Source organism: Macrobrachium rosenbergii, chromosome 8, assembly GCF_040412425.1.
Source record: "Macrobrachium rosenbergii isolate ZJJX-2024 chromosome 8, ASM4041242v1, whole genome shotgun sequence".
NCBI lineage: Eukaryota > Metazoa > Arthropoda > Malacostraca > Decapoda > Palaemonidae > Macrobrachium > Macrobrachium rosenbergii.
Genome location: NC_089748.1, coordinates 47,533,598 through 47,548,190, shown reverse-complemented (window position 1 = coordinate 47,548,190; position 14,593 = coordinate 47,533,598). Strand labels below are relative to the sequence as shown.

General features: G+C 38.3%; 1 protein-coding gene across 1 annotated transcript in view; it reads left to right on the top strand.

Annotated features, from left to right (window-relative positions):
* Positions 1 to 14,593, top strand: part of LOC136840811 (protein mono-ADP-ribosyltransferase PARP12-like) — a 124,132-nt gene that overhangs the window by 19,145 nt on the left and 90,394 nt on the right. The window contains exon 2 of the mRNA XM_067107722.1: positions 6,966 to 7,026. The gene's annotated coding sequence lies outside the window, so the exon portion shown is untranslated. The remainder of the gene's footprint in view (positions 1 to 6,965; positions 7,027 to 14,593) is intronic.

The window sequence follows — 14,593 nt, the reverse complement described above, 5'->3', positions numbered from 1 at the left end:
TCTCTCTCTGTGAAGGCTTCAAACAAATTTGTTAGCTCTCTCTCTCTCTCTCTCTCTCTCTCTCTCTCTCTCTCTCTCTCTCTCTCTCTCTCTCTCTCTCTCTCTCTGTGTGTGTGTGTGTGTGTGTGTGTGTGTGTGTGTGAAGACTTCAAACAACTTTGTTAGCTCTCTCTCTCTCTCTCTCTCTCTCTCTCTCTCTCTCTCTCTCTCTCTCTCTCTCTCTCTGTGTGTGTGTGTGTGTGTGAAGACTTCAAACAACTTTGTTAGCTCTCTCTCTCTCTCTCTCTCTCTCTCTCTCTCTCTCTCTCTCTCTCTCTCTCTCTCTCTCTCTCTCTCTCTCTCTCTCTCTGTGTGTGGAGACTTCTCTATGAAGACTTCAAGTAACTTTGTTAGCTTACTGGCTCAGAAACTAACCAATACAAAAGCTTTGTTACGTAAGTGTCATGTTGACAGTCTCAGGTAGTAACTGGCTTGGACATAGATTATTTATTACTTTTTTTTTGTATGTTAAAGAAATTGAATTGCTGAAGCCGATATTTTTATATATTTATAAATTGACGAACGAGAATCAGGAAAAACTCAGACAGTGTGAAGATACCTGCAAGAAACTTATTGATGCCACTAAGGCAGTTGCTTTGAACGAGTATGTATGTATATATATATATATATATATATATATATATATATATATATATATATATATATATATATATATATATATATGTGCGTGTGTGTATATATATTATATATATATGTATATTATATATATTATATATATATTAATGTAGAATATCACATTGTAATGATATTTTGAAAAGTATATCGTCATAAATGGAATCTTAAGTAAATTCCTCTTATCTTTGGATCTGCGTAACGTAAAACGTGACAAATCATAGTTGTGTCTTGGCCCATTTAAGGTACAGTATCATCCGGAGTCTCGACTCTCTACCCCGAGGGAGGGGTGGATGTTAGTGCCGTCAGTCTGTACAGAAGGCGTTGCTTAAGGTTCTTTGCAGCGTCCTTTCGGCCCCTAACTGCAACCCCTTTCATTCGTTTTACTGTACTTACGTTCATATTCTCTTCCTTCCATCTTACTTTGCACCCTCTCCCAACAAGAGGTCTAACAGGTTTTCCTTTTGTTACACCTTTCAAATATTTTTATTGTCAATTTTCGTTTCAGGGCTGAATGACCTTATAGGTGCCAGCGCTTGGCCTTTTTCACAAATTCTGTGTTCTATTCGATTCATCACTCTCACTTTGATTTATTGTTTTAGGGTCGTCAGAAACTTGGCTGCCGGTAACCTTGACATTTGAAGTGAAGTTCAAGATGTTCTCATTTTTTAAAAAGGGGTCCTAGGTTCTTGTACCCATTCGGTACAAGAACCTAAGATCCCTTTTTCAATATGAGCTTTGCACAACCTTGCAGGGTACAGTACAGGAAGGGTACAGATTGGCCTGTAATTAGAAGATTGGATATTATGCAACACAGTGCTTGATACGAAAGTTACCTGATTGCCATAATTACAGGCCAGTCTGTACCCTTCCTGTACTGTACCCTGCAAGGTTGTATAAAGCTCATATTGAAACCATTATATAAGCACGTAAAATCTAATCAGAAATTCTGTGCAACGACAGGCAAGACCCACTCACGCATGATAAGGTGTAAAGTAAGGAGAGAGAAGAAATGGTGTGTTAAGTGGGTATCGTAGGGAAAGACCGATTCGTGTGGTTCGAGATGGTTTGTTTATGTAGAGAGAATGGCGGATGTTGAATTAGTGAAGTGTACGATTAAGATGTGGATGACTGGAGGAGTATGTGTTGAAGAGCCTTTTAGGAGTATGTGTTGAAGAGCCTTTTAGGAGTATGTGTTGAAGAGCCTTTTAGGAGTATGTGTTGAAGAGCCTTTTAGGAAGAGCCTTTTAGGAGTATGTGTTGAAGAGCCTTTTAGGAGTATGTGTTGAAGAGCCTTTTAGGAGTATGTGTTGAAGAGCCTTTTAGGAGTATGTGATGAAGAGCCTTTTGTGTTGGCATAAAATTACATGCCAACACAAAACGCTCTTCAACAAAAAAAGGTACCGTGAATTTGTCTATAAAAAAACTCAATCTGTCATATAAAAGAAATAAACCCTTGAAAATCTGTCATGAAGGAAAAAGTTAAAAGCTCATATTTGTCTGTCACTATTGAAGACGTAATGGACTATTAATTTGCCGTGGCGACAAAAATAACAAGGACTCTTAATTGGTTATTAGGAAAAAGAAATATTAGAAAACTTTGGCCTCAAGGAAATGCAGTGATTACCCAATGACGGCGATTATAAAAGAATGAAAAAGTCTTTGCAACAAACTCGAGTAGATTCCATTGAAAACCTGCCAGTTATCCTCATAAAAACAAATTTACGTGATTTTTTTTTATTTAATAAAAAAATCTAAGATACTCAAACGAGGAAATTTATATCAAGCCATTAAAACGTAAAGCTTTCTTCCAGGCTAAAAAAAACTAGTTTTATTAAAAACTCGTGCACTAAACATACTTTTTCTCCCTCTCATTGTTATGTATGTGTGTGTATATATATATTATATATATATATATATATATATATATATATATATATATATATATATATATATATATATATATATATACACACACACACACTTACACACAATGAGAGGGAGAAAAAGTATGTTTAATGCACGAGTTTTTAATAAAACTAGTTTTTTTTTTTTAGCCTGGAAGAAAGCTTTTCGTTTTAATGGCTTGATATAAATTTCCTCGTTTGAGTATCCTTGATTTTTTTTTATTAAATAAAGAAGGCACGTAAATATGTTTTTATATGAGGATAACTGGCAGGCTTTCAATGGAATCTACTCGAGTTTGTTGCAAAGGCTTTTTCATTCTTTTATAATCGCCGCCATTGGATAATCTTTACATTTCCTGGAGGCCAAAGTTTTCTAATATTTCTTTTTCCTAATAACCAATTAAGAGTCCTTGTTATTTTTGTCATGGCAAATTAACCGTCCATTATGTCTTTGATAGTGACAAACAAATAAGAGCTTTTAACTTTTTCCCTCATGACAGATTTTCAAGGGCTTATTACGTTTATAACATTGAGGTTTTTTTTATAGACAAATTCACAGTACTTTTTTTCACAAATGAACGTTTAACACTGGTCTAGTTTCTCTTATATGACGGATTAAGTAGGACTCCTTTGAAGATTTTCGTTTGTCATTTCAAAAGGTATTTTCTTTCATTCTGGCGGATTAACAGGCCTCATATTTATTTCATTAGGATAGAATAACAAGGTTCTTATTGCTTTCATCAGTTGGTTATCAGTTGAGGAAGGCTAGTTTATGAATGATTATATTTTTAGCATAAAACTTGCCAGTTTAAAAGCTGCCAGTTTAAAAGCTTATTATTGAGGCTGAACGTGAAACACCTACAGGTTTAATTCTCTGGACCTTTCATCGTAACGAGTAAACTCGTGCAATGTAGACATTACTTCAGGATCTTTGCAGCGTCCCTTCGGCCCCTAGCTGCAACCCCTTTCATTCCTTTTACTTTACCTACGTTCATATTCTCTTCCAGCTTACTTTCCGCCCTCTCATAAAAAAAGGTTTCCTAGCGCAACTGTGAGGTTTTCCACCTGGTACACCTTTCAGACCTCCTTTACTCTCAATCTTCCTTTTAGCGCTGAATGCCCTCATAGGTCCCAGCGCTTGGTCTTTGGCCTAAATCTTATATTCCTTATTCCTTCCTTATTTGAAGCACAGATCTTGCAGTTGACATTCCAACACTAATTGAGGTTAGCATTGGGGGGAGAGAGAGAGAGAGAGAGAGAGAGAGAGAGAGAGAGAGAGAGAGAGAGAGAGAGAGAGAGAGAGAACTAGCTGTATTTAGCTGTTACAGCTTGATTCTACTGCTGCCGTGTGATAGGAGAGAGAGAAAGAGAGAGAGAGAGTTACGCAGCTTATTGGGCCAAGGCCACACTTTCCTTCATAAGTCAGACTTTTGCAACGTGATCACGTCATGCTACTTTTACACTATATATTTTTTGTTATTTTCACTAATTTAAGTCGAATTGTTAGTTACATGAGCCACTCTTTTCCTTTTTTTCATTTTCATACATTAGCTTCTTAAGCGTCACATGTACTTCCTTCTTGTTAATTGCTTTCTGCTCTAGAAATATTTTCCATTTTGATGTATTTCACTTAGTAATCTTTCCTAAAAATATTCCTATCCTAATTAACAGTTTTGTCCTTATTTCTGACGTACTGACACTGGGTCTCTGTACTGATATTTGTGTTTGTCTCACCCTACACATAGGCATTTTGAGGATTTAACCTTTTTAGTTTTCTGTAAAAGGAAATTATTGTGCCGGCTTTGTCTGTCCGTCCGCACTTTATTCTGTCTGAACTTTTTTCTGTCCGCACTTTCTTTCTGTCCGCACTTTTTTTCTTCTGTCCGCCCTCAGATCTTAAAAACTACTGAGGCTAGAGGCCTGCAAATTGTATGTTGATCATCCACCCTCTAATCATTAAACATTTTACTTAAGGTTAAATTTAACCATAATCGTGCTTCTGACAACGGTATAGGGTGGCCTACAGCATTATACCGAGACCACCGGAAGATAGATCTATTCTCGGTGGCCTTGATTATACGCTGTACAGAAAACTCGATTACGCCGAAGAAACTAAGGCGCATTTTTTACTTGATTATCTGTGTTGATTCCTTAACATACTTTTTAGCAATAATTGGTTTGGTTTCAATATGAATTTTCAAGTACATTTTCGTGTTCTCTTCACAAATACCTCCGTAGGGAGGTAGTGCCGTCAGTGCTCCTCATGTGGTGCACTGTAGGCATTACTGAAGGTTCTTTGCAGCGTCCATTTTACTGTACCTCCGTTTATATTACCTTCCACCCTCTCCTAACAATTAATTGGTCTTGTAACTGCGAGGCTTTTCCTCCTGTCACACCTTTCAGACCTTTCTACTGTCAATTTCCGTTTCAGCACTGAATAACCTCATAGGCCCCAGCCATTGGCCTAAATTCTGTATTCTATTCTGTGTTATTCTCTCCACAAATACGTGTAATAAATGTCAGGTAATCTCACTACCAGGCAACCCTCCATTGTCACGTACCTTGACCACTTCATGTCACGTTGCCCCCACTCACGTGGACGTGCGTTGTGTGGGATAAGACCTTTTCCCGGCTCGTTTGATTTACGTAATGTTACACCCTCCGGTCTCCATGCTGCTGACCATTGTCATACCCCGTTCGAAAGAGAGAGAGAGAGAGAGAGAGAGAGAGAGAGAGAGAGAGAGAGAGAGAGAGAGAGAGAGAGAGAGAGGGAGGAACACTTGGGCTCTGAACTGGACGAGACAATTTCCAATAATTCTTTTTGAAAGCACTAATTGAAAATGTTTGATATGAACACTTTTTTTTGGGGGATATCGTGTTATAACTTCTCCGTGAACTAGAGACTGGCATTTATTTAAAGTATATTTCCTCAGACCTTGGAAATAATTGCATATCCCTGTTCCCACGGCCAAGAGAATAGCTCACGGTAATTCTTACTCTTTACTAGAGTGTGCATCAAGAAATCAGAATCGGTACCTATGTTATTGTATACTGCTTTATTTTCCCTCGTTAAAGGGGTGACTGTGTTGTAGGTGGGCCTGTGTTTATGGGAGAGTATAAGAGAATATAGTAAGAAGGAGTAGACTAGACTCGCTTTCAATTATGTTTATATAATTTAGGTTCCGTATGGAAGTACCGCCGTCAGCGCACCTCGCGCGGTACCCTTGTAGGCATTACTCAAGATTCTTTGCAGCGTCCCTTCTGCCCCTAGCTGCAACCCCTTTCATTCCTTTTACTATACCTCAGTTCATATTCTCTTTCTTCCGTCTTACTTTCCACCCCTCTCCTAACAGTTTATTCAACGGTTTTCCCTCTGTTACACCCTTCAAACCTTTGTACTGTCAATTTCCGTTTCAGCGCTGGATAACCTCTTAGGTCCCAGCGCTAAATTCTATATTCTAGTCTTTTCTGGATAGAAGCTAGGATGGCCCTCAGTTTTCTCGATAATCCACAATAGAAAATGTAATTAGCTCTCATCTGGGAAATGGAGAAAGGAAAAGTTACGGCGGAGACACTGAATAAGAATTGGCAGAACAACCCCCTTCCCCGCTTTCAACAGCTACCGATATTTGTTAGAAACCGTGGTGAAAGGAGCTTCTGTAGGAGAGAAAACAAGTAAGGTTTGAAGGTGAAAGTGACGCAGATCCCACTGTAACTCGTAGCGTGGCAGAAGAGACAAAGAACAGTGAATTCTTTTGTAAGCTGTGCCTTTAGCAAGGTTTCTCACAAGACACACCCCTTGGGAGCACCTCACGTGGTGCACTGTAGGCATTAAGGTTCTTTGCAGCGTGCCTTCGCCCCGCAGCTGCAACCCCTTTCATTCCTTTTACTGTACCTCCGTTCATAATCTTTCTTCCATCTTACTTTCCACCCTCTCCTAATAATTGATTCATGGTGCAACTGCGAGGTTTTCCGCCTGTTGCACCTTTCAGACCTTTTTACTGTCAATTTCCGTTTCAGCGCTGAATGACCTCAAGAGTCCCAGCATTTGGCATTTGGGCTAAATTCTTTATTCTGTTCTATAACCTTTAAAAATCCGTTTTGGGAAAATTGTTTCCTTTGGCACAACCGGAGTTCCTGTGACTTGAAGGTGTAAAGACGTTGTGTTACTTAGGTGTTTGCAACTTAATCAGACGGAAGTTTGTTGTGAAGTAACTGCCGTCGTGTTTAGGAGGTGCCTGAGGAAGTGCAGTAAATTAAACACGAAAGTGCTTGGTCATCACTCTACTTAAGTTTTTTGTTGCGTCACTTGTTCATTATTCATCATCATCATCATCACATGTCAAAGGTTTATTATTAATCTTTTTGATTACTTTCTCATTTCAGGTCTTGTCCGTCCGTGGCTTTGCATAGCTTGATAGAGACGTCCTTCCCTACAGAAAAGCAGGCAAGGAATTTAAAATTTGATTGCAGGGAATAATTATATTAGTTTCATTTCATTCCCGAGTTGTAGGACAGTCATTGTATGATAAGCAGTTATAATCGGCCAGGTATCATAAATTTCTGTATATTTCTCTCTCACCCGTAAGGGGGTAGCGCTGTCAGTGCACCTCATGCGGTGCACTGAGGGCATTACTTAAGGCTCTTTGCAGCGTCCCCTCGGCACCTAGCTGCAACCCCTTTTACTGTACCTGCGTTCACATTCTCTTTCTTCCATCTTACTTTCCATCCTCTCCTAATAATTGATTCACAGCGCAACTGCTTTGAGGTTTTCCTCCTGTTACACCTTTCAAACCTTCTTACTCTCAGTTTCCGTTTCAGCGTTGAATGACCTCATAGGTCTCGGCCTTTGGCCTTAACTGTATTCTATTCTATTTTATATTTCTCAAATATTTGTAGGCGGTGATCTCTCAGTTGCCTGGATGTTGGTTTGAGTTGAATTATCCTCAGGACTTCGAGAGAGTTGCTTTGAATGTGGTCTGAGAGACATCCTGTCACGTGTCAGGACACACGTTGACAGGTTTGAGCGAACACGCCACGTGACACGACGTGTACGCTGCGTACTGAATATTTCGAAGTTATAAGGTGTATACGTCCGGCAGATAAATAACGTCTTTTTTTTTATAATATATTATTCTCGTTGGCGGTCGACAGTTAGCGCTGAAGGAGAGACATCACTGCTTCCTTTGAGAAGATTTCTCTACAAATACTCGACGAGACCTTCCAGTAAACTGCGCTTATGTATAGAATTGGGTCAGATCACGGTCATTTATCCTGACTCCAGCTTATTATCATGGCGCAACGGTGGATTTATTTTTGACGCGACGATGAATTTCGTTCGGAATCGAGGTCAGTTTCGACACGTAACTTTTTTGTGGAGGAAAATGATGGCAGTTTTCCTTATAATCCAGATTTAAGCGGTTTTCCTTACTATCCAGGTTTAAACTGGAATACATTTGAGTCTTAAAATTTAACCTCAGTCAGAGTAACGATTTAAAATGGTTGCTTCTAATACGCGTTTGAGTGTGACTTATTTTTGGTACAATATGAAAGATTTAATGCGCTCTCTCTCTCTCTCTCTCTCTCTCTCTCTCTCTCTCTCTCTCTCTCTCTCTCTCTCTCTCTCTCTCAAACGCATTATTTCTGCTAGTGAAAGATGACAAGACGTAAGTGAAAAGATCGAGCAAGAATTGTAAATGCCAGCTAAGTTTTGATTTAATATGATTTTACTTTATTTTATTTTTTATTTTATTTTTTATGTAATTTGATTGATTTGATATTTTATCTTATTGCTCATTTCTTGCGCGAAGTCTTTGACAATGTAGAGTAAGTACACTTTTACGAACACTTAAGTAGAAATTTGAATAATGTGTAAAGTGAAAAGTCATTATTGAAGAATACATGAGTTTGATTATGTTACTTGGGAAAAAAAATTCAGTGAAATTCTTCCTCAACTTAAGACATGTTGCCCAGTGAAAGCACAGATTGACTGAGGAGATAGGGCCTTCTTACACTATTGCCTTATCGTTATGCGTCTGAGATTAAATTTTGTTTTTATCAATTGAATTACATATATTTTTTTAATGATTACGATTCATAGTCCATGGTTCAGATTACATGATACCGAGGACGAGAAAGTGATGTTATGTAATTGCTTTTTTTGTTTTAAGGTTCTGACGCACGGCGCCTAAGCAAATGAGATTGCTTGGTCTTCTTCAGTAACCTCCCCCCACGAGCCCTTCCGTCGTATTTTCGAGAGATGCGCAGACTACCAGGTCCTGTGCCCTTGTTGTTATAACCAGTAACTCGGTCACAAAGGGGTTAATTGGGCACAGCACGTGACCGCCATGTAGCTACGTAACCCAATATCCAAAGGATACGTAACCATTATTCTCCGTAGGGAGGTAGCTCCACATCAGTGCACCTCACGCGGTCCGCTCTAGGCTCTACCTAAGGTTCTTTGCAGCGTCCCTTCGGCCCCTAGCTGCAACCCCCTTTCATTCCTTTTACTTGTACCTCCGTTCATATTCGCTTTCTTTCGTCTTGCTTTCCGTAACCCTCTCTCAACGGTTGCTTCATAGTGCAACTGCGAGGTTTTCCTCCTGTTACACCTTTCAAACCTCCGTTACTCTCAGTTTCACTTTGAGCGCAGAATGACCTCTAGGTCCCAGCGCTTGGCCTTTGTCCTAAATTATATATTCCTATTCCACTTCCATAACCATTGTTCTGGTCTTTAAAATTGAGTGTTCCGTATACTGTCCAGATCATCTACAGAATTTCTGTCATTCTAAGACAGTTTTGTACGTTATAGAAAGTTTTTTTTTCCGTCGAACGTTTGATTTGTTTGTTTTCCAGAGCGACATAAGCAACTCCTCCCTTCTGATAGATATATATATATATATATATATATATATATATATATATATTTATATATATATATATATTCTATGTATGTATGTATATATGTATATAAATGTAAAGTATATATATATATATATATATATATATATATATATATATATATATATATATATATATATATATATATATATATATATATATATATATATATATATATATATATATATATATATTTTTTTTTTTTTTTTTTTTTCAACTTGGTGGTTCCATTTGCCTATGTTGTAAATGGTCGATATTTTTGCAGTTGTGATATCCATCATGAGCATCTTTCATTCGACATTGAAGCCCTTCCGTTATAGCAATTTTTACTCCCGGAATTCCAATCACTTCAATAAAATCAACGTCACTTCACGCTGTCATGGAAACTCTATTGAATGGTAGCGAGACGTTCATGCCAGCCCAGATTGCAGAGCCACGTATCAGGTGAAATATTTGAAGAAATTATTTAAATTGTTGCTGTGGCACGATCTGATGCAGTCTTATTCCTTTGGCAATGGAAAGGTTTCATCTAAACCGGAGACTAGTGTGCTTTAATCCACTTCTGCATTTTAGTCTACTCTTGGTGTAAATTATCTTCCTTTTTTATGCCAGGAAATGAACGGTAAACAAGCTAGAGTGTCCAAAGGTTAGTTGTTTTATTAGTGAATAAGCTAATCTTGAACAATTAAGTCTGAAAACAAGAAGTAAGATACAAATAAATGATTTTTACCCAGGAAGCGACAGGGTTTTCTTACGTCAAATAGTTCATCGGATAATAAGCCATGCAGGATCATTCAGTATAAAGTATGGGCACATAAGCACGGCAAGAACCTGTAAACTAATATATGAACACTCCGTCTAGAACTTGAAGAAAATAATTTATATTTCTTTGTAGTTTGGCGTCAGATTCCTGGATGAATGTATATTTGAAATCCACAATTCTGTCGACATTTCAGGTGCCAAGGTTATTTCAAACCTGTATATAACTTTATAATTAGCAATAACCTTTTTCATGTCTCCAACCCAAATATTCACTCAGGCAATTTAGCTTATACCCTTTGTCCATTTCTTGGGCCACTTATCTTTACCTAAAAACGCCTTTTGGACTAACATGTTTGTGCTCTTTTCAGCCATTCCACAGTCACCGTGACAACAAATACTGTCCTTTTCCTACCTTTAACTGTCACCTACCCAATCTGCAGTAATTCTGAGTCCATCCCAATACTTGATGCCCCTTATCTGTTATCTGTAGTCCCACAAGCAGCCACATATATGTACCCAGCTTTCTCTCCTTAAATGACATTTATTTCCTCTTCCTCTGAACCAAATTGACTATCATTGAGAACCCCAAGAATTACCACGTGGTCTTCAGCATTTTGCAACAAGAGTGCAGAGAAACTGGATTGCAAGTCTCGTGTAAAAGTCTTGTTTTATACCTGTAGGGTCTGAACCCTTCGAACATTCTGGAAGTAGCAATCCCTTTACACTGAAATTCGGAAGGGTATAGCATCTTCGAGAGTCCCCCCCTTCCGAGGGGAAAAGGTGCAAGGTCGAAATATAATAATGTATAACGTTTGTGAATGTTTGGCACTTACACACACGTGACTTTTTTTTTTCTCACAAATATTAAGCCACAAATATCGTTTAATATCCTCCAGTCCGCTATAACTTACACCCAAGGGGAATTATAATTGATAAGCGCTTCTCCACCGGCAGGATTCGAACCGTCGCCTAGTTCAGAAACAACGATGGAGAGTGACTTTGACCACTGAGCCATATTTGGGGCTTGATAAGTATGTTTATGTATACGTATGTATATGCATACATATATATGTTTATGTATACATATGTATATGCATACATATATATACACGTATATATTGTAATATATATATATACATATGCATGCATAAATACATACATACATACACACATGCATATGTACCATATGCACTTATGGGTATGTCTGTATTCATCAAGAAGGATACTTCAATCATTTTGACCTCATGTTTGGCAGTTTTAGATAAAAGGTAAACTGGGGACTCTTAATTTAGGACAGATTATTCTGCAAGCGGCATGGTTTCTTTTCTTTTGTAAGAATAATGTAAGCCAAGGCCGGCAGTGACTGTACCGGGTTTTGGGTACGCATGGTACATTACTGTTCATGTTTCTCGTTATCAGAGAAGATTGCACGCTGGGCCGCCAATACAGAGCACGAAGCCTTTCGTTCTCAGATAGGTCCGAGCTTGTATAATTTTTCTTAATTGTAAAGGCAAAATGTGCTAATTTATTTATTTATTTATTGTCTCCCCCCGTAGGGGGCGTTAGTGCCTTCAGTGCCCTTCATGCAGTGCACTGCCGTTACCTGAGGTACCTTGCAGCGTCCCTTCGGCCCCTAGCTGCAACCCCTTTCATTCCTTTTACTGTACCTCCGTTCATATTCTCTCTCTTCCATCTTACTTTCCACCCTCTCCTAACAGTTGTTTCATAGTGCAACAGCGAGGTTCTCCTCCCGTTACATTTTTCAAACCTTTTTACTGTCAGTTTCCGTTTTAGCGCTGAATGACCTCATAAGTGCCAGAGCTTGGCCTTCGTCCTAAATTCTACTGTATATTCTGTCGCTCTCCTGAGAAGGTCCAAGCATCTGTTATCTTTTCTTAATTATCTTCAAAGGCAAAACTTGCCAATTTATTCATTTATTCATTGTCTCTTGTGTATGTGACAAGGCGTTACTCCTAGTACTCGCGATATTCCTTTTGGTCTTGCCACCTTCTGTGACTGACCGAAGATGCAGAGTCATTGTCGTGTTACAATTAGAAGCGCCAAGTTGATGGGTTACATTCAGATAATGAGACTGGATGACGCTCTGTCCTTGGGAAGCTAAAGTTCTGGGAGTATTCAGTTTTTGTTGTTTGTTTTTGTTTTTGTTTTTTTTTTGCCTTGATGGCTTTGCATGATCACTGATTTTGGTGGTGAATCTGTCGTATTGTTATGTTCTTTATTTTATATTGCTATATTTGTTAGATTTTTCCTTAGTGTGTGGTAATTTTTTTTAGAGTGCATGTTGAATGCTACGGATAGAAGAAAAAAGTTTGAAGCTGTTGAGATTAACTGTTTGCATGGTGGAAATTGCTTAAGAAAAATGACAGATTGGAAACTTGAGAAATATAAAGTCCTGAAATGCTTTAGAAAAGTGACAGATTGGAAATTGAAGAGACGTATAATGTCATAAAAAGAACGTTTGAGCCGGAAGAATGAACGACTGTGTTTTTAGCTGGTGTGAACACGTGGAGAGTAATTGTTTTGTTATTAATGGTATTTTTACTAATTGTTTTTATTTCATTTCATTTCTGCCTTCGGTTGCTTCAGCCACATATGATTATATACTTACTCTCCAGCTATTTAGATAATATCACTTCACCATTACGTCAGAGTTCTTCCTCAGGAGCTTTTCCTCAGGATATTTTATCTCCACACACACACACACACACACACACACACACACACACACACACACACACACACACACACACACACACACACACACACACGAATAATATATACATTGGGCTTCAATAAGACGGATTGGTTTAGATTCCAGATTCTTTAATTCAGATTCTTTAATTCACAAAGTACACTTTACATAAGATCTGGAGTTTGGAATCTATACCATCCCGTCTTGTTGAAGTTCAACATTTATATACACACACACACACACACATATATATATATATATATATATATATATATATATATATATACAGTATATATATATATATATATATATATATATATATATATATATATATATAAATAAATATAAATACACATATATATATATTTATATATATATATTTTATACAGTAAAGTTGTGTTGGCTATTTTGTGATTAGCCATGGATTCTCTTAGGCAAAGGATTCTGGATGGCAGCCGAATCAAAATCAGCGAGAAATCTATTTTGATGAAAGGCGGAAGAAGTTAAGTTTGTTTCACTTTGAGAAGGTTTGGTAAATTTTTCAGTACTGTAAGAAAACGATAAAAGAAATCGAAGGGAAAACTTGACGCGAATGAAACTAAATGAGAAATCTTCTGGAATGTAAATGAAAATGATAAAACTTTTGGAATGTATAAAACAAAAACAATGAGAAATGCTCTAGAGTAAGCAAACCATTTGATGCTTGTGAAGGTGCAAAATAAGAAGATAACTGGAGGTATTGCCTGGGATGTAAAAGACATTAAATGCAGATCTGGGTTAAAGTATGTAAAGAGGACATGTGAATTCTCATACCGAGAATACGTCGATGTTTTTCTATGAGAAGTCATATGTTAGTAGTTGAACTATAAGGTATGTGAAGTCACATAATTCCATATTAGATTCTAATATACAAAATTCTTAAGCACCGATATTCTCTACGTAAGGAATGACCTGGGATGGTAGATTAGCATTAGGCAAGAGAAGATGGTATCGCTTCGTGCATAAATCTGAATACAAAAGGTGTGGAAGGTTTCATCCATTGTATACAAATGGCGCGCGCGCGCACGTTTCTGCCACCAGGATGATTCTGTCTCAGGGTCTTGTAACAAGGGTTACTCCCCGTATGAGGGCAGTGCCGTCAGTGCATCTCATGCGGTGCACTGTAGGCATTACTTACGGTTCTTTGCAGCGCGTCTTTGTCCCCTAGCTGCAACCCCTTTCATTCCTCTTACTGTACCTCCGTTCTTTTTCTTTCTTCCATCTCACTTTCCACCCTCTCCTAACAATTGATTCATTGCGCAACTGCGAGGTTTCCCTCTGTTACACCGTTCAGACCTTTCTACTCTCAGCTTCCGTTTCAGCGCCGAATGACCTCGTAGGTGCCAGCGCTTGGCCTTTGGTCTAAATCTTATATTCCTTTTCTATCCATTGTATACAAATGCGTGCGCTCACGTTTCTTCGACCAGGGTGATTCTATCTGAGGGTCTTGTAACTCTCGGGTTACTGGAAGTGCGTGCCCGCTCACGTGGCATTGCACCTGCTGGCTGGGTATGCTGCGTAACCCAGCTGATGCCCGTGCGGTTTATGCTTACTCAACCAGCGGAGGGTATTGTTACTCGGAAGGGACACAAGGTAACGA